This window comes from Heptranchias perlo, chromosome 21 (assembly GCF_035084215.1).
Source record: "Heptranchias perlo isolate sHepPer1 chromosome 21, sHepPer1.hap1, whole genome shotgun sequence".
NCBI lineage: Eukaryota > Metazoa > Chordata > Chondrichthyes > Hexanchiformes > Hexanchidae > Heptranchias > Heptranchias perlo.
The window spans coordinates 25,687,938-25,709,687 of NC_090345.1; the positions used below are offsets into that span (position 1 = coordinate 25,687,938).

Sequence of the window (21,750 nt, forward strand, 5' to 3'; positions counted from 1 at the left end):
TTCTCGCCTGTAAAACGGGTGCAACGAGGTCCAATTTCCACCCCACATTATCCATTTCTTGCTGACTTATACTGGTTACATTAGGGTATCTGATTATGTTTTACAAAATCCTTCCCTTTATATGATCCCTCCCAAATTGCTATAGATAGTTTGTGGATAAAGTCAGCTTAGAAAGCGTCAAAGACCAGCATTTTTTTTAAAAAGTACTAAATACAAGGAACTTCAAAGCAAAGATAGCAAGGATGTCAGATCTGATGCAAATTATTAACACTTCCACATTCTAGCCAAGGCTCAATAGAAAAAAGAATGCTGCTCTTTCAAGACAAATGTTTTTAGATGGTACAAGACTGCAGGTCCTATTTTTCAGAGCTGTTTTGCAAGTACAGTCAAGCGTATATCGACCCCTGACACTTGAACCCAACTCACCTCCGAGGTCTCTACAACTTGCAAATAACCCGCTGGGGATCCTGGAGGAAACATGTCAGCTCCACCGTGTCACGTTCTTGCTCAGGCACAAATAGCACCAACAGCAATACAAGGTATAAATCCATAGCCCGACTTTCATTTCCTGTTAGCAGTCCAGGGACTTTCACAGGAAACCATAATATAAAACAAGCAAATGTATGAATCAGTATTTCCTTGTCGGAAAACAAGATGATGACAGTGTTGACCAAAAAGTTCAGTAAAGACAACAACTGTATTTGTAACTGAACAAAAAAACTTTTTGAAAAAAAAAACTTTACTTCTGAAAGGGTTAAAGAGAGAGCAGGGCCACTACACTCTTTAAAGAGGTTTATTTGTCTTAAGCGTCATACTCCTGCCTGCTGATTGCTTCCACATACCAAACACAACAGATGGATTAAGCAGCAAATGATTAAGGAGATGTACAGCCTGTGAGGATTTTACTGATAGTAGGCAAGGACTATTTAGGCTTTGTTAACATGAAACCTCAAATGCTGAAATGTACCGTGACTGCACGATTTTAAGTCTGTTTTTATCACACTGGAGATACCTGTATAAAAGTAACCAACATTTGCCAAATCCTGGGAATATAATTACATGGGTTGATACTGCTAATCTTAAAATGCCACAAACCTCAAACTATTGGTACAATCAGGATGTTTGCAGTTTTTAAAAATGTAATTCTGAAATTCAGGAACAGCATTTAAACTGGTATACTTAAAGATGGAACCAAGCAAGTAACTGCATACACTGCCTAGCTACAGTATTTAAAAATTCCCAAGTGCTGTGATTTATTTAGACTTTAAGTTAATTCTGTATTAATGCAATGTACAGGAATGGGCACAATTGTGGGTAGTTTTATCTTACTAATAAAGAGCTTTCAGGGAAGCCCCTAAGACATTAGGCAGAAGGTACCTATAAGGCTATTAAGCAGAGCATGCTTAATCAGTTCCACTGGGATACATAATTAATCCTGCAGTGGTAGGACCTAATAACCCAAGAGCCACTGTCTTACTCACAACACAGCTAAATTGGGTTCAATTTTACCTAATTGTTTGATCACGAATTCTGTGGTAACATCTACCAGCACACTACACACTGAATGGTGTATATAAATGAATCAGTTTACACAATGCATCACCGGAGCATGCACTTTTCACATCTCAAATTTGATATCATTCATTGTACAAATGTATGAATCTGTTGTGTTTTGTACACTGAATACAATTCCTTCCAAAGTTAATCAAAACCTCCTGTTTTTTTTTGCAAATTGTTAAATCTAACAATAGGATTTGAACAGGATGAAGTGCCCAGGAAAACATTCAGGGCTTAACCTCAGGGTCACTGGGCATGCAGTCAAGCCATGAATTCAACAATCTCTTCTGGTGGGTAGGGACACAGCTGAACGAGAACCTCCCACAATGAAGGAGATGGCGTGAGTCAAGGTTAAGCTGCCTGGCACAAGATCTTAGAATACGATAAGTGAATTGCTTTTGGAATCGGTAGAAGTTGCATATCTTTTCGATTGGGTCGGGGCAACCCAGAATACTACTAACAACAGTTAAGACTCCTCTGAACAGGAATGTGTCTTTCCAATATAAGATTCATAAGCACAAGGATATAGATGGAGAGGTAAATGCACAGATAAGTAGATGCAGAAAGTACTTTGTATTTTACCTACATGCAACAATTTCCGTATCTTTACAAAAGCCTCTTTATCACAACGCAATAACAAACTGCTCAAGTAAAAATATATAAATAATCAGAAAAGGTAGGTGCACCACTGAGATCAGATCCTAGCTTGTACAAGTAAAAAATGTTTATAAGGACTGTAAAAGGGAGCGAAGCAGGAAAACTGACAATGTTTAAAAAAAAAACAGATAACGGCTTCGCTCGGCAGAAGGTTACTGGCTTGTCCTTGTTCTACCTAAGGAAACAAGTTTTTTTTTAATGAGTTTTTTTTGTTATGATTCTTGTGGCAGAGAGGAATTCTCTCCAGTAAGACAATATTCGACTTTTCTTTCAGCCAATCTGTGTACTTAGTAACACACAGCGGCTTCTCCAGCTGTGTAAAAGTGTCTTGAGGGCCACTAAGAATCTCATAAACAGTAATCACACATTATTGCCTACTCCACTATCCAAGTCCGAGTCTCGCGGTATTCCCGGGTGAATGAAGGATTTTACTCGGCGTTTCAAGAAAGGTGGAAAGCAAATCAAAGACCTCTCCAGCCAGATGGTAGCCTCCATCGGCCTCGGAGGGCCTGGCCCTCTGTCCTGCGGTGCCTGACAGGCGTAAACAACGCCACCCTTTAAAAACAGATGTCACATTACACATTGCTGCACTGAGCCATGCAATAAGACTGGATTTCAAGAGGCCTTGAGGGTTATTCCCAACTACCTCATTCAGCGGCAGGATTTTCCCTCTGACAAGTCACGAGGCTATAAAGAGTTAGTTAGCGTAGCAGCTCTCTGGGAACAAGAGCAGAAACAATCTTCGGCAGAAGAAAACCACAGTGTCCCCTTCAAGATATTAATACAGGATCAGCTCACTGTACTTGCCAAAGGACTGCAGACATGTGACTACAAGACCAACAGTAAGCAGCTTGTTTATCTGACTTCCAGCCAGAAGTACTCTCAAACTATAAATAGGCTGGATCAGTCCCAATGCTCAGAGTTTAACTGAACTGAAAAGGTAACAAAGCCTAAAATGATTTATAGAAGACTCCTCAAGCATTCTTTACAAATACAACCATCTAACTTTTAAAAAACACATTCCTATTCAAAAGGAAAATGTCATTGCTCTAACAAAAAAATACCTGACAGGCTTCCTTTTCTAATATCCTATTGAACACTTCAGATCTGTATGGAATTTTAAAACAATTCCTGCAGGACCCAGGAGCATATTTTTTTTGTATGTGTGAAACGTGTAGGATTGCACAATATCTCATGAATCTCAATAGGTTCTAACAACAATGTCTTTTAATTTTTGACAATGAATAGTGTGTCATGCAACGCAAGATACCAACCTAAGCCAAATGCAATTTCAACATGCAAATGAAGCACCCCGTTATGTTTAAAATGCACTGCAATTTAGGAAACCACAGACTGCAACCCTTTGTGGTCCGTGACAGAGTCAGCAAATTATATCATACGATACTTATTAGATAGTCACATAAGATTTTAAATACTTATAAAAAGGTATTTGTACATTTTCAAAAACGAAAATTGGCATTTATTTTGACTCTACTTCCTCCCATAATAATTTTCAACAAAAAAAAGTTAAAACTTTTTAATGATGTATCATATATCAAAATTCATGGTGCATTGACAATGACAGAAGTCAAATTCAGTGACAGATGTGGGGATTTGGGTCGTAGTGCATCGATACCATAGAGGGGTATCTGGGCATTGGTTGGAGGGGGGGGCGTCGAAAAGAGGAAGTCACGCAGATGTAGAATGCCTGTAGAATCTATCCAAAATGGTGGGGCTGGCAGAGGAGTAGGACAATTTCTTATTGTTTTTATAAATCAGCGATTTATTTTTAACATAGTTAAGCAATGCCCATCACTAATAGCATTCCTCCAGGAAACGCAGTTCCTTTAATAACACAACTGTCAGCATAGAAAAGGTATGGTTTATAACTTTAAAGTTTGGCAGAGGAGAATAGTGTCTGACTGTTGGCCTAGACCATGTGCTGCCTTTATTTTTGTTCCCCTCACAAATGTTCTGTCCTCTCCTGAGGGCACCAATTCCTTGCTGATGGGTGACCATTCCACAAGTGCTTCTCTCTCTCCAATAGCTCAACTAGGTAGCCATTATTCACGGGTGAGTTTTGACAGTGAAGCTCAGCAAGTTACTTGACCATAGGGAGCATCACACACGCACACACACACTTCTAGCAGGGATAAATGGATAACGATCAGGATTGGGAATGCTGCCCAAATCTTGTTTCCTTAGCCTGGGGCAGTGAAGCTGATCGTAGTGCCCCTACCACCAGCCTAGCTGAAATTAGCAAATTACGGGCAGGGAATGAACCTGGAGTCTTCCTGGTCAGTATGGCTCAGATATTTACTCATGAGATAATATCAATGCCATTGAGGATGCCCTGTGTAGCTTTTATTATCCGAGCATGGAACTTTTCTTCTCTTCAGATAAGTGGATTACTCCTCCTACCCCCCTTGTGATGACCTTTGTGAGTTATAGTGTGAGAATTGGCCAAAGGGCCACGGTCATCCGAGCTTTGATACTAAGTTAGCTGCTCTCAAGCGGGGAACAGTGGGGCAGTGCACGGGAGGGTTACAACTGGGCTCAGGACTCCAGGCTGGGAAGGGCATGAGGAATCAGCCAGCTTCCTGACTTTGTGTCCAATGATGGAGAGTGCAAGTAATACCATGTACTGCACAACTGGGACCTGATTTGGCCCTGGCCCTGATGACTAGTCAGCGACTCCTGCCATCAATGCGTGCGAGGAGATTGGGTGAGGTCGGGATTGGGCTAAGTTGTGATGCTCCCAGCGCTCGGATAGCCTGCTGAGACTCACTGACAAAGTTCACAGGTGAATAATGGCACTAATCTTATAGCAGCAAAACAAATTCAGGTATATCCAGAATTAAAGCTGCGAGTCTCAAATTGCAACCTGAATAAATGAGATCCACCTCAATGGTAGGTCTCATACCAACAAGTTAGACTATGGCTCAGCATTAGGTACCTCAGTTTTTCAAGTCAGCACACACAAATATATATTGCATGTATTGTTTCACCCAAAATGTGAGTATTCAGCAGAGCTGCCCACTTGTATAAGCAGTGGACCTCCACTTTATCTACCTAGTTTCTGGTACCCAATCTCAATGTAAACAAAGCTCACACCCACACTGTATTACATATTCAGACCTGAAGATGCACTACCATCTGGCCAAATCAGGTCCCAGATGTGCAGTACATGATATTACTTGCACTCTCCGTCACTGGACATAAAGTCAGCATGAACTGCTGCTTTCATTTCTCCTCCCCTTGTGCTGGTTACTAAAAGCTGATGTTCGGCCCATATATCATTATTCAATGATTAGAAACAACCTCTTCTCCAATGTACCTTCTCATGTTGTTGCCTTTTCCAAATGATCAGTGTGCAATCACTCTCAATTTGTACTTGTATACAAACTAATTTTTGTTTGCTGTTTATGCTTTCTAAAAAATTATTCGGACTTTCCAATCCATAGAACATTTTCTGAGGTTGAAGATTCAGCCAACTGGCAAAGACGTGAAATGTAGCAAGTTACCATAGAGGTTTAGAGCGCAAGAAGGAGGCCCTTGGCTCCATCGTGTCTGTGCCGGCTCTTTGCCAGAGAAAACCATATTAATGCCAATGCCTGTGCTGCTCTCCCACAGCCTTAAATCCTCCTCTGCTTCAATTGTTTATCCTATTTTCCATTAAAAGGTGCAATGACCTCTGCCTCAACCACTCCCATTGGCAAAGCATTCCATGCTCTAATAATTCCCTGTGCAAAGGAGTTTGAGCAGGGTGGAAGTGGGGCGTCAGGGCTGTCTTCAGCTCCCAGGAGCATTGTTATTTTGCTTGATAACAAAATATACCAGGAAACTTAGCCATGTGTTTGGGTTTGGGTATCTATATTAATAAGCAAGTGATGGTTCAGAAATGAGGGCGAATTGGAAGGTCTCACTATATATACTATTTGAGTATTTAATTTTTTTTCAAGCCAGTTGCAATATTTCCCTAACAGGAAATCTTCTGAAACACCGGATCCTGCAGAATGAACTAGATAAAACCCATGATTACCTGATTAAATATTTATTTTAATGGAATTATACCACAAAAAAACACCTGAATGTAAAGGCCTGAGAACTATTTATATCTGCAGAAGAATCCCAAAACAGCTCTGAGTAGATTGATCTATTTTCAAGACTAAAAACAAACATATTCAGAAATTTTTATTCGTTCATGGGATGTGAGCGTCGCTGGTGAGGCCAGCATTTATTGCCCATCCCAAGTTGCCCTTGAGAAGGTGATGATGAGCCGCCTTCTTGAACCGCTACAGTCCGTGTGGTGAAGGTTCTCCCTCAGTGCTGTTAGGAAGGGAGTTCCAGGATTTTGACCCAGCGACGATGAAGGAACGGCGATATATTTCCAAGTCGGGATGGGGTGTGACTTGGAGGGGAACGTGCAGGGGTGTTGTTCCCATGTGCCTGCTGCCCTTGTCCTTCTAGATGGCAGAGGTCGCGGGTTTGGGAGGTACTATCAAAGAAGCCTTGGCGAGTTGCTGCAGTGCATCCTGTGGATGGTACATACTGCAGCCACAGTGCGCCGGTGGTGAAGGGAGTGAATGTTTAGGGTGGTGGATGGGGTGCCAATCAAGCGGGCTGCTTTGTCCTGGATGATGTCAAGCTTCTTGAGTGTTGTTGGAGCTGCACTCATCCAAGCAAGCGGAGAGTATTCCATCACACTCCTGACTTGTGCCTTGTAGATGGTGGAAAGGCTTTGTGGAGTAAGGCGGTGAGTCACTCACCGCAGAATAACCAGCCTCTGACCTGCTCTTGTAGCCACAGTATTTATATGGCTGGTCCAGTTAAGTTTCTGGTCAATGGTGACCCCCAGGATGTTGATGGTGGGGGATTTGGTGATGGTAATGCCATTGAATTTCAAGGGGACGTGGTTAGACTCTCTCTTGTTGGAGATGGTCATTGCCTGGCACTTGTCTGGTGCGAATGTTACTTGCCACTTATCAGCCCAAGCTTGGATGTTGTCCAGGTCTTGCTGCATGCGGGCTCGGACTGCTTCATTATCTGAGGGGTTGCGAATGGAACTGAACACTGTGCAATCATCAGCGAACATCCCCATTTCTGACCTTATGATGGAGGGAAGGTCATTGATGAAGCAGCTGAAGATGGTTGGGCCTAGGACACTGCCCTGAGGAACTCCCGCAGCAATGTCCTGGGGCTGAGATGATTGGCCTCCAACAACCACTACCATCTTCCTTTGTGCTAGGTATGACTCCAGCCACTGGAGAGTTTTCCCCGATTCCCATTGACTTCAATTTTACTAGGGCTCCTTGGTGCCACACTTGGTCAAATGCTGCCTTGATGTCAAGGGCAGTCACTCTCACCTCACCTCTGGAATTCAGCTCTTTTGTCCATGTTTGGACCAACGCTGTAATGAGGTCTGGAGCCGAGTGGTCCTGGCGGAACCCAAACTGAGCAGGTTGTTGGTGAGTAAGTGCCGCTTGATAGCACTGTCGTCGACACCTTCCATCACTTTGCTGATGATTGAGGGCAGACTTATGGGGCGGTAATTGGCCGGATTGGATTTGTCCTGCTTTTTGTGGACAGGACATACCTGGGCAATTTTCCACATTGTCGGGTCGATGCCAGTGTTGTAGCTGTACTGGAACAGCTTGGCTAGAAGCGCAGCTAGTTCTGGAGCACAAGTCTTCAGCACTACAGCCGGGATGTTGTCAGGGACCATAGCCTTTGCTGTATCCAGTGCGCTCAGCCATTTCTTGATATCACGTGGAGTGAATCGAATTGGCTTCTGTGATGGTGGGGATATCGGGAGGAGGCCTAGATGGATCATCCACTCGGCACTTCTGGCTGAAAATGGTTGCAAACGCTTCAGCCTTGTCTTTTGCACTCATGTGCTGGACTCCACCATCATTGAGGATGGGGATGTTCGCAGAGCCTCCTCCTCCCGTTAGTTGTTTAATTGTCCACCACCATTCACGACTGGATGTGGCAGGACTGCAGAGCTTTGATCTGATCCGTTGGTTGTGGAATCGCTTAGTTCTGTCTGTAGCAAGTTGCTTCCACTGTTTAGCATGCATGTAGTCCTGTGTTGTAGCTTCACCAGGTTGGCACCTCATTTTTAGGTACGCCTGGTGCTGCTCCTGGCTTGCTCTTCTACACTCCTCATTGAACCAGGGTTGATCCCCTGGCTTGTTGGTAATGGTAGAGTGAGGAATATGCCGGGCCATGAGGTTACAGATTGTGCTGGAATACAATTCTGCTGCTGCTGATGGCCCACATTGCCTCATGGATGCCCAGTTTTGAGCTGCTAGATCAGTTCTGAATCTATCCCATGGTATCCTCAGTGCGAAGACGGGACTTTGTCTCTACGAGGACTGTGCGGTGGTCACTCCTACCAATACTGTCATGGACAGATACATTTGCGACAGGTAGATTGGTGAGGACGAGGTCAAGTAAGTTTTTCCCTCGTGTTGGTTCGCTCACCACCTGCCGCAGGCCCAGTCTGGCAGCTATGTCCTTCAGGACTCGGCCAGCTCGGTCAGTAGTGGTGCAACCGAGCCACTCTTGCTGGTGGACATTGAAGTCCCCCACCCAGAGTACATTCTGTGCCCTTGCTACCCTCAATGCTTCCTCGAAGTGATGTTCAACATGGAAGAGGACTGATTCATCAGCTGACGGAGGGCGGTTGGTGGTAATCAGCAGGAGGTTTCCTTGCCCATGTTTGACCTGATGCCATGAGATTTCATGGGATCCAGAGTCAATGTCGAGGACTCCCAGGCCCACTCCCTCCTGACTGTATATCACTGTACCGCCACCTTTGGTCGGTCTGTCCTGCCGGTGGGACAGGACATACCCAGGGAAGGAGATGGAAGAGTCTGGGACATTGGCTGAAAGATATGATTCTGTGAGTATGGCTATGTCAGGCTGTTGCTTGACTAGTCTGTGGGACAGCTTTCCCAATTTTGGCACAAGTCCCCAGATGTTAGTGAGGAGGACTTTGCAGGGTCGACTGGGCTTGGGTTGCCTTTGTCGTGTCCGGTGCCTAGTGGTCCGATGCCGGGTGGTCCGTCCGGTTATATTCTTATTATGACTTTTTGTAGCGAGATTCTACAACTGGGTGGCTTGCTAGGCCATTTCAGAGGGCAATTAAGAATCAGCCATATTGCTGTGGGTCTGGAGTCACATATAGGCCAGACCGGGTAAGGATGGCAGGTAAATGCAGTTATGATGTCCCAAGCTCTTCTGAAAATTAAATTAAGTAGAGTTTGAATGCCTTTCTTTGTCACTATGCCAGTCAATAAACAAACAGTATTTTTTTTAAACTTAGGTTCCACATTTATGTCCTGTTGTGCAACAACACGTGATCAGTTCAATGTGCGCATGGGGCTTTTTGTCAGTTCTGCAAGTATTGAACGTACAGCCGTTAGAACAGGGCTGAGTTTGGTACGGGCAGTTATGTGGGTTCCTCGGTATAAATGAGGTATCAGAGACTTCCATTTGAATAAACGTAGGCTACATTTATTCGAGTTTCTACTGCACAACAAGAGGCAAAGTGCGGGTAGCAGCAAACATAAATGCATGATGTTGCCACCATTTTGTTCTCGAAGTTGACAGGCTGAGCCTGTGGCCCACCCATATAGGCCAGAATAATGTGCGTTTTACAATACTGACCTGTATAGACCCCCACCCTCCATCAAATCTTCAGCACAAAACTTAAATCATAATGCATGGTTGTTTGATGTTGCTCTGAATTCTAACCGGCAATGTAAATAGGATAAGTTTAGCGTGCCAGCATCTCTAACACATTGCAGCCAGGGGATACCCAGCAACTAAAACAGATGATCTGGTCATGTATCTCAATGCAGTTTGTGGAACCTTGCTGTGCACAAATTGGCTGCCATGGTTCCTACATTACAGCGGTGACTACACTTCAAAACTACTTTATTGGTTGTAAAGCGCTTTGGGATTTCCTGAGGTTGTGAAAGACGCTATATAAATGCAAGTCTTTTTTTGAGGTATAAACACCATTACATTTGCTGTGAATTTTCTCACCTCAACTGGGTCCATCTCTGGGAGTGGGGATAACCTATTACCAAGGTAGCCCATTCCTACACTGCCCCAACCAGATTCGACCTGCACTCTCCTGACCTCCAGTACCAAGCTCACTACGGTTGGAGCTGGCTAAATAGGTAAGCACGCCATGAAATAAAAAGTTTGCCGTTTACATTTCTAGTTCTTACACCTGTGATTCACTGCGGGGCATTGTTACTTTTTGTGCCATTAGTGTCTTAATCTCCATGACATTTCTAATTTCTATTAGATTTAAATATGAATACAGCTGAATTATGACAAGCACATAGTCTAAGTAATTTGCCAAGAAATGTTCATCTCTGGACCAGGCTTCTGCTTAGTTCAGGTATAAATCTATCCAGACTCCATTGCAAGGCCCAGATTTAAAATTAATCTTCAGAAAACATTTTACCATATCAGTGCTGCCCACTCTTTCTAACAAAAAGGAGAAAATTACAGGCTGCCACCTGCTAATAGTAGATTAAATTAATTACAGGTTAAATATGTATCACTGATACCTTTTAGTGATGGCCAGTAATTTATTTCTCAATGAACCCTGATCCATTTCAATGCCTGATTTTATAAGCGGTTATCAGTAAGGTTACACTCAGTCTAGCATGACATCATCGACCTTTAAGCAGGGGGATGTAGAAATGAATTTGACTGACAGACTGCAGAGGCAGCTGTTTCCAGGTACCCTCGGCTTATACCCACATGGCACTGCCACAGGGGCAACAACTATTGGCTACCAAAATGTCCGAGCAGAAAGTTCTGAATAGAACAACTACTGGCTCAAAAGGAAATTAAAGGCTTTTCCGATCAGTTCTTCCAGATCTATCCCTGCTTGAAGAGCTGCTACGCTATTACTACCCTTGACATGGAAAACAACAGCCAGGTAGATCCTTTTCCAGTCATCTTCATACTTGTCTACCCTGCCTTCATGATGGTGCTAACTCATGCTAAGGCACAGTACCACAAGTGCTGACTGTCCTCTGATAACACACCCATCTGGATATTTTCCATGCATAAGGCTAGACAGTGAGTATCAGGAGGCTATTCCACTGTTTGAAACATCTCAGTAGATCCCACTCCAGTCCTCAAATGACACACGCACATTTTCGAGCATATATTGCTGTTCCTTCATCACTGTTGCTGAATCAAAATGCTGGAATTCCCGACCTAACACTGTTGTGAGTTCATCATCACAAGGACTGCAGCGGTTCAAGAAGGCCCACCACCACCTTCTTAGGGCAACTGGGGACGGGGCAATACATGTCTGTCTTGTCAGCATTGCCCATATCCCGAAAATAAAAACAAAAACTTTCCAGCAAGGTCACTAGATAGCAATCCAGAGTGGGAATCCCGTAATTTTTTTTCCCCTCCCTGGCCCAGGAAAGCTGAGGCCAACAATAGCACTTCCGACTAGAACAGAAAACTCAGCAAAGGTCATACATCAAACCGGGGACCTTCTTGGTTGTATGGCTCAGTTCACACTGGGCAGTGCCGCTATCCACAAAGTCACTGGGAACACTGAAAATTAATAACTTCAACATCCTGGGATGTATTTTTTTGTTATTGAATGGTCCATGCTAATGATATTATCACAGGAACTGAGCAAGAGGAGATACTAGGAGTAAATTAGTCAATGCAAGTAGTGCAAAGCGGGCCGATAGCAAATCGGCAGCCCATTTTGAAGTCAATGAAAAAGAAAATCGGGTGCGACGTAAAACAGGCTGTCCGTTCACTATCACCCCATTTTGCAATACTGCCATTGATCAGCTTCACCCCTAAAGCTTTTAGCCAAGTAACGAAGCAATTGAATTAACGGATATATGCAACCAAATATCATGACTGCGGAAGCACCTTGGGTTAGTACTGTCCCCTCTTCTTCATTCAACTCAATAACTCTTCGAGTCAGTATCCTAATGATGCAATTCAAAATCACTGCTTAAAACCAAAAGTACAAAAAAAAAGTGGCTGTGAACAAAAGGAATTTACTGACAATATTTTGTAAATGTTTCATTTCTGAAACAACACTAATGGTGAGATTCGTTCTTTAAAAGTTTACATTACAGGGGAAATTTGAAAAAAAGACGATCCAGACATGCAGCTGCACCCACTGGGAGCACAAATAAGGAATTCAGGCACACGAGTCAGCAAACCCCACAGGACATTCCATGGAGGGCCCACTGACCTCTGCCCCAAAATTCCTGATAACCACTACCAGTGGGAAAAGTGCTGAGCCCATTCCTTCAGGTAGTGAATTGTTGCTGGAGATTATAAAAATGTCAAATTTTAAAAATTTGAACATTTTTTTTTCTTACTTTTCCTTTCTCTCTTTATTGTCTCTCTCATAATCCAATCTTTCTTTCCCTCTCTTTATTTCTTTTTGTTTACCTGATTTGACATTAAATTCACCCGCTCTAATTCACCCTCCTTCTCAGTCCTTCTGTTTATTTCTCAATCCTTAAATCTCATTGGTTAAGGAAATACATTGTTTGTCCCATTGTTCATCAAGGTCACAAATGCCCTCTTGCCCTTGCTACGCCATAATCAGCTCGCACTTCCAGCAACTTCGTGGGCAAAAATTTTTGAGCTGAAGGGTGCAGGAACAAGTCTAAACTAACAGGGCACGCCATGAAATGCCCCACTCCAGCAAAATCTGGGCCAGCGTGCCCTGATGTCTTTATCCCGTCCTACGGGCCAGTGCACTCTACTGCTTCTACCTCAGTGCCAACTGAAATACCCTTACCTATGCCCTGAATGTGATCAGCTAACTCAGGTAAACAAGTCACATTTTTTTTATTCGTTCGTGGGATGTGGGCGTAGCTGGCGAGGCCGGCATTTATTGCCCATCCCTAATTGCCCTCGAGAAGGTGGTGGTGAGCCGCCTTCTTGAACCGCTGCAGTCCGTGTGGTGACGGTTCTCCCACAGTGCTGTTAGGAAGGGAGTTCCAGGATTTTGACACAGCGACGATGAAGGAACGGCGATATATTTCCAAGTCGGGATGGTGTGTGACTTGGAGGGGAACGTGCAGGTGGTGTTGTTCCCATGTGCCTGCTGCTCTTGTCCTTCTAGGCGGTAGAGGTCGCGGGTTTGGGAGGAGATGTTGAAGAAGCCTTGGCGAGTTGCTGCAGTGCATCCACTGTGCGCCGGTGGTGAAGGGAGTGAATGTTTAGGGTGGTGGATGGGGTGCCAATCAAGCGGGCTGCTTTGTCCTGGATGGTGTCGAGCTTCTTGAGTGTTGTTGGAGCTGCACTCATCCAAGCAAATGGAGAGTATTCCATCACACTCCTGACTTGTGCCTTGTAGATGGTGGAAAGGCTTTGGGGAGTCAGGAGGTGAGTCACTCGCCACAGAATACCCAGCCTCTGACCTGCTCTCATAGCCACAGTATTTATATGGCTGGTCCAGTTAAGTTTCTGGTCAATGGTGATCCCCAGGATGTTGATGGTGGGGGATTCGGCGATGGTAATGCCGTTGAATGTCAAGGGGACGTGGTTAGACTCTCTCTTGTTGGAGATGGTCATTGCCTGGCACTTGTCTGGCGCGAATGTTACTTGCCACTTATCAGCCCAAGCTTGGATGTTGTCGAGGTCTTGCTGCATGCGGGCTCGGACTGCTTCATTATTTGAGGGGTTGCGAATGGAACTGAACACTGTGCAATCATCAGCGAACATCCCCATTTCTGACCTTATGATGGAGGGAAGGTCATTGATGGTTGGGCCTAGGACACTGCCCTGAGGAACTCCTGCAGCAATGTCCTGGGGCTGAGATGATTGGCCTCCAACAACCACTACCATCTTCCTTTGTGCTAGCTATGACTCCAGCCACTGGAGAGTTTTCACCCTGATTCCCATTGACTTCAGTTTTACTAGGGCTCCTTGGTGCCACACTCGGTCAAATGCTGCCTTGATGTCAAGGGCAGTCACTCTCACCTCACCTCTGGAATTCAGCTCTTTTGTCCATGTTTGGACCAACGCTGTAATGAGGTCTGGAGCCGAGTGGTCCTGGCGGAACCCAAACTGAGCATCGGTGAGCAGGTTATTGGTGAGTAAGTGCCGCTTGATAGCACTGTCGACGACACCTTCCATCACTTTGCTGATGATTGAGAGTAGACTGATGGGGCGGTAATTGGCCGGATTGGATTTGTCCTGCTTTTTGTGGACAGGACATACCTGGGCAATTTTCCACATTGTCGGGTAGATTTCAGTGTTGTAGCTGTACTGGAACAGCTTGGCTAGAGGCGCAGCTAGTTCTGGGGCACAAGTCTTCAGCACTACTGCTGGGATGTTGTCGGGGCCCATAGCCTTTGTTGTATCCAGTGCACTCAGTGAATCGAATTGGCTGAAGACTGGCTTCTGTGATGGTGGGGATATCGGGAGGAGGCCGAGATGGATCATCCACTCGGCACTTCTGGCTGAAGATGGTTGCAAACGCTTCAGACTTGTCTTTTGCACTCACGTGCTGGACTCCGCCATCATTGAGGATGGGGATGTTTGCAGAGCCTCCTCCTCCTGTTCGTTGTTTAATTGTCCACCACCATTCACGACTGGATGTGGCAGGACTGCAGAGCTTTGATCTGATCCGTTGGTTGTAGAATCGCTTAGCTCGGTCTATAGCATGTTGCTTTCGCTGTTTAGCATGCATGTAGTCCTGAGTTGTAGCTTCACCAGGATGGCACCTCATTTTTAGGTACGCGTACATGGGAACTGCAGAGGAGACACATTTTATGGAAAGACGCATGCTTTTAGGCATATTCAATATTTATATGGTTGCTACACCTATTGGCAACCCTAGACAAATGAATACTCCATCACCTGCACAGTCTGACCCATCCTTAAATGTCAGCCCCTGTGCTCTGGCATTTTACCTAGCTTACAGTTTACAAGAACAAGATTTGGCAGACACACATGAGCCAGATGGGACTGGATTGCCAGCATCTGGTTAGTATGTTGTTATGTAGGTAACTGAAAGAAGAATGGGTCTCTTAGGCTATTTAATCTACAAATATAAGTGAGGCAAGTGTGTGCAGGAGCTTGTTTTCAGTAAGCAATGAGGGGGTCAACAAAAGACTTGTTCTATATCGATTTTTCGAGCATTTGCTTTGGGATTAGTGTCAGAGTAGCATTAACAGTAGTTACTTTCTGAATAAGTGATTAATTTGAATTAAAATCACTAATTATTTCTCCACAGTAATTAATGTATACAATGCATACACCTGCATCTACACTTTCCCCTAGATGATACCTTATAACCACTACAGGCATCACCCCCACTATAGAAAGCAAATCCACACAATGCTGTAGAAGGCATGTTCACTGTTGAAATTGCAAAGCCATCTATTCCCTATAATGAATGAGAATAACCGATTCTATAGAGAAAATTACATTTCAGACTCATTCTTATCTGCAAGTCATTAACTTGTGATAAATGAATTATTGCAACTATTGTTGGAATTAATGCTATTCATAAAGTAACTCTAAATAGTTTAGAGTGAAGCTGTAATGATTAAAGAGTTCAATGTTTCTATCAAATATTCTCTAAAAACTCATTAAATGTAAACTACTTCACCCTCTGTAAGTGTATAAAACTGTCTTCTCCTTCAGTAATTTATTACGCCATAAGACAGCTCATGGCCTAAACTATTACATGCTTCCAATTAGCTGCTTGCAGCTTTTCTCTGAAAATTTAATGAGATAACACCATATAAAGCTGCTGACTTAAGATACTGTGCATGGCTTTAGTATCAATACAAAGCATTCAGCAAAATGCTCCTCAGCTTTCACTTAACCATTGCGTTTTGTGACTTTTGTTTAAAAAAAAATTACCTTTGCATCTGGCGCTTACTGCTTAAGTGAAAGTCTTTCCCTATAAAGAGATTAGAATGTTTTAAAGATCAAAGTCATGGTGAAACCAAAAAAAAACAATTAAAACCACAGTTTTAGAAACAAAAACTTGTTAATAAGGACTTGCTGTTACAAGCAGGAAATGCACGCCACAACCCAAAGCCTGTAGTCACTTCACAATTTACTTCATTATGAGTTTCATCAAATTTTAATAAGGATATCAGAATCAAACTCACCAGAACACTATTGTGATTTATTTCAGTGAGTTCCACAGAGACAATACTCCCAAATGAATGGTTAAAAACCATTATTTTTCCAGAGGCCTCGCAAACTGCTAAATGCTCTGATTATGGAGTTATCTCAAAAATTAATTAAACCACTTTAAGCATCAATGTTCCTATTTTAATTCCTTTCTCTTTGCATCTACTGACATGAATGAGGCTTTGCAATATTGGCAATGTTTTTTAAAAATTTAACAGATGACGTGGTTCGCATTGATGGGAAGGACGAATGCTGTGGCATGTTAGAGGAACAAGACACAAAGCACAGGATAAAATATATTTTGAATACTAAATTAGGGGCACACAAGTATCTGTACACTTGTTATATCACACCTCTTAAGATTTTCTTGATTTGAGAGTGCTCAACAGTACCCAGTTAAAAAATAAATAACCTGTTTCTTTAGAAAGAAAAAAAGTGTACACTGGAGGAATTAAGCAGATACACAAGTTCACTCCAGCATTTCCTGGCATAAGCAGCAAAATAGTACCTTCAGTGACAAGCAACACATGGCACCATCATGGTGTTTGACACAAGAGTCAAAAGGTTACACTATCCCAGGACATAAACTCAATAGTGGAGAGGTGTCTACTATGATTGAGGCTCTGCCACATGCAGTTCCATAGTGTTTTAGCATGGGTGGCTTTGCAACCCTTGTGACCAGGTTATGTTGACAAACTAATACTTCTATTATTTTCAATATCAAGAAACTGTCAGAACTTATGAACAATTCATATAAAAATGTTTTTTCTATGTACTGGGCATTTTTATCAAAATTTTTACGAAAAGATTTTTAAATTTGTTTTGTTATAGTCTGAGGGCAAAACTTCTTCCCAAGTTATTTTCTTCCCTTCCCCTTGTTTTGGTTTCCCCAAAGCCAGGTCTCTTTTCTGGCTGAGAGGCAGAGTGGGTGACTTTCTCCTAGGCCTACCAACTCTCCTAGATGCAGAAGGATTCTCAGGGTGATGGCCTACAGGGTCTAAAAGTTTTAATAGAGGGCTTTACTTATCTCAAACAATACTGTGAGAAGTTGGTCTCTGCAAGAGGAAGCAAGAAGAAAGGTGATAGCAGCATAAACACCCACAGCCAGCTAGTACGTGCAGACAAAATAACAACCTGCACTTACATGGTGCCTTTAACATAGAACTTGACTAGACACTTCAGAAATTGATGCTAGGAAATTGGATGCTGAGTTAGGAAAGGAGAAATTAGGAGGGGTGACTGAAGACTCGATCAAAGAGATGGGTTTTGAGGAAGTTTTCAAAGGAGGAAAGGCAGAAGGAATTCCAGAGAGCAGAACCCAGCTAGGTGACGGCTCGGCCACCATTGGCGGGACAAAGGGAGGGCAGGATTGACAGAAGGCCAGAGTCAGAGGAACGGAGTGTTTGTGAAGGAAGGATTGGAGGCGATTGATAGAGTGATGTAAAGCCTTTGTCGGTTCTTTTCGATCATTAAAATCTGAATGGTGGTACAGCAGGCTAACAGACTTTGTTTCAACTAAAAAATGCTTACCTTTTCTGGTGGAGCTTCAAGTCAGCGCTTTTATACTTTAGCCAATGCTTACTTTTCCTGGTATGAGGCATCCTCTTCCAGGTGATTGGCTGAGAGCACTTCTTGTTGTTGTCACTCTAATGATAACTGAAGAATTTCAATGCCTCAGAACAGCCACATTAAAATCGGTAATAGGACAGGCCTCTAGCTAGGATCATGTTTTTGCACAAGGCGATACCTGGGTATGTGGCTGACTTGTGACTGAAAATCTCACAACTGGGTTTTGCCCACTGTGGAAAACTCTGGCTGGTGCTGTTTATCTGAAGGCATAGGGTTAGATGAAGTAGGGTGGGAGGAGACTCGTATGGAGCATAAACACCATCACAGACCAGTTGGGCCTAATGGCCGGTTTCTGTGCTGTAAATTCTTTGTAATTCTATGTATCCCAGAGTGGTCCAGGGTGACACTCCCCGCAATGTTCCTTTCTTCCCTGTAAAGAAGCACATGGCCTCTGCTGGACACTGTCCCACAATCGCATGACGGAGATCAGCACGTCATCATATGGAAGTTTGCAGGCATTAACTTGCACAGTATCAATTAACAGCGCTGTGATGCCACATGCTGGAGGCCCAGTTCATCCGGAGTTTAAAGTTCCTTAACTGTACACATTCTACACAGAGCTACACTGCAGCAAATCGACACTCCAAAACTTTGATTCACAGGTGGTTCAGTTGCAGGACTTTCAGAAACTCAGTTATTCTACAAGTCTGTACATTATCTAGAATGACAATAAAGGCTTTCTCTGGGTCCGGAACTTTCCAGCAGTCAATCACAAATACAAACACATAACAGTCATTTGAATAAATGAACTCCCTGGTTAGTTACCCTCCATTACAGATAATATACTTTAAAAAAAATCAGGAAAACCATAATTATTAGCTGGACTACCATAACCTTGTGTTTTAATTAACAGAACATCCTCTTTGTGAAGAATGTAAAGAAAGTTTTAGCCAAGATATCTATTAATATTTATCCAATTATAATAAACAATCCATAACAAAATTTGCTGTAACACCAGAAGAAACAGGAAACGGCCTCTCACCCTATCTCATTAAAAGGCCATAATGAATAATCCAGTAGGATTTTTCTTGCAATACAGGACAGAAAACTAATTATCTCAAGGTCAGGCGTTCCATAATAAATATCCCCCACCTTTATGAAATGCTTTGACATGCTGCTTTCTACACATTTTTAAACTGCCTCCCCCCCCACCTAAAACATACGTGAGAATCCAAACTGCATTTGAGACACTAGCCACTAAGAGATTGTTAGCAGAAGAAATTGAGAAAAAAGCTAGGCTTCCCGTACCAATACACAGTAGGAAATATGACAAGCCAATACGGATTCATGTGTCATCAATAAAAAACAACTCCCAAATCAATATGCTTACATATCCAAGGAGGGGCTTCTAAAGCTGGCAAATGGTCTCTTTAAATTTTAAATCTTGTTAACAGAATACTTCAATAATCGCCAAGAACAACAATATACAAACAGGAAGAATTCTGATGGATAGGTGCATCCAAACCAAGAATTATTTTAATATGCTGCGTCATTAGGCTTACTTAGCTCTTTGGTAATATGCTGCAGGGTAACAAAACAATCACATTTAAGCCAATGGGGGTAATATTGACTTTGAGTGATTGACTTCAATGGAAATGAAAATGGGGAAAGATGTATAACGAGCGTCCGAATCGATATCGCCCATTTTACACTATCACCCAAAGTCAAAATTACTCTTAATATGCTTTACTGCTGTGCTGATACTATTCTTGTGCGATACACTTAACTCATTATCTCAAATTGATCCTACCATTACCATAATCAGTACTGTTACTGCTGTGATGCAACTCAAAATGCTCTGTCCAGACACAATGCAAGCTTGGAAAGACAGAGCCTATTATTGTTCTTCACAGTTCAAGTGGACAAAGTATGAAAATTTCACGTACTCACCATCAGAGTTCACTGAAATCCTAGTGACCACCCTGGCTAATCAAATAATGGGTAGGAAGTCATTTTGCTTTCACACTCTTCTTAAGATGCTTTTATATTAATTACCCAGCCACCATTGCCACCCTACAATACAAAGAAGCTAAATTCTGTGCCTTCAATGGCATCTGGGACCTGACTTTTCCTGAGTCTCAATAGGAGCTGTCAGAGGTGCAGAAAATGCATGATTGTTCCTAATGGCCCTCCAACTGACTTTACAATCACTGGTGAACGATTGGTAAATGTGAAACAATGGAGATCTCCTCGGAGATGGCAGGTCTCCACTTCAACACTATCCTCCCAGCGTCACAGTCGCAATATAAAAGTGAACTTAGGAACCATCTCCACAGCAGCATTGGTAGATGCCTGCCAGTAAGTTGCCTCAGGTGTCCAGAGATAAGTGCAATGACGCAGGCAGACTGAGAGAAGAAATGCCTAGAGAACGGTGGGGAATATATATTTTGACAATAAACAACTTCCTGCTTATTCTCGCAGGAACTGACTTCACCTTCCTGTTACAATCTAATGGAATTACTTGCTGCAATATGTGACGGTGTAAAGGTTTAACACTGGAGGTCGTTCTGCTCTAAAGTGATCATCATGACTGTGGTCTGAGTTCCCATCTCAGTCATCGGGTGGAGATGGGGATAGAAGGGCAGCAAAATCAAAGGAGGAATTATGCGCTAGCCATGCGTATCTCTTAGCAGCTGGCTTGGAGCGGCACTGGCAAAGGTCTGCAGCAGGCGATGTCCAGAGGCCCCCAGAGGAACCAAGGTGACAATCTAGGGAGAAAATTCTTCTCCTTATCAAACTTATAACAAAAAATATAATTTTCCAAGGGAGTGATACTTCTACGAAATTTGCACACCTTCAGTAACGTAGTGAGAGAAAATTTTACAAATGAACTTCTACACCAAAACGATGTGCTTTCCATTACAAGTAGCTTTGAAAACCGATGCAGCTATTCACTGATATTATAGAAGGCAAATCAGAACAATAAATTGCAGGTATCAGCCAAAATAAACATCACATTCAACACAAGAATATTTGTAACTGCTGAACCAAAGATTGTGGCTTTTCTTTAAACATTTTAGTTTTTTGAAACTGTGAAGAAAGCCCTGAGCAATAATACAATAAAAGAAAGAAAAACAAAATTAAAAAAAACAAAATGAAGAGCAACATCACGTTATACAACTGCACAGCGATACTGCAACAACAAACTCAAGCACAAGTTCTTTACAGTCAAGTACCTGAAGCAAGATTAAACCAGTCAACAGTAATGTCACATAAACTGAGACAAGGCGTAAGAGTTCCGACGTGGACTAAGCCAAGGAGAAGCACAAGAGTGTCCTGGTTTTGGCTGAGGGGGTTGGGAACAGGGCACCAGACTTAATACCTGGAGAAGTCTTGGGCAAACTTTGCTTAATTTTAGGAGAATCAAATAAAAAATTAATCTGAGCTAAAAAGCTGAAACTGTGAAACATAGAAAATACAAGTTGGTCTATAGAATGTTTCTGTAAAATCAAACTGTTTAATCTTTTGAGAAATAGATAGTAGTTGCTTTTCCGGATCATAGTTTAAACTATTTCTTCCCCACCTCTCCCAACAGTAAATATTATTAAATCAAGAAATATGCTTCCTACATTTCTCTAATCCTATGCTATGTTTCACCCTGAGAAGTAACAAAGGGATCTTTTTTTCCTAAATGACAGAAAACGTGAATATTTTCAAATCTCAAGGAAAACAGTGCTCAGAGGGGTTAAGATATCAATCGTGGCTTTATTTACAGCAAAGGTT

The 21,750-nt window shown here is 42.8% G+C and overlaps 1 protein-coding gene across 6 annotated transcripts in view; it reads right to left on the reverse strand.

Moving 5' to 3' along the window:
• Positions 1-21,750, reverse strand: part of ctbp2a (C-terminal binding protein 2a) — a 245,497-nt gene that overhangs the window by 166,265 nt on the left and 57,482 nt on the right. The window contains exon 1 of one of the 6 annotated variants that reach the window (XM_068002333.1): positions 2,861-3,004. The exons of 4 other annotated variants lie outside the window; for them this stretch is intronic. The gene's annotated coding sequence lies outside the window, so the exon portion shown is untranslated. Of the gene's footprint in view, positions 1-426; positions 446-2,860; positions 3,005-21,750 lie in introns of those variants that run through there. One more of the 6 variants, XM_068002337.1, reaches the window with a different exon arrangement.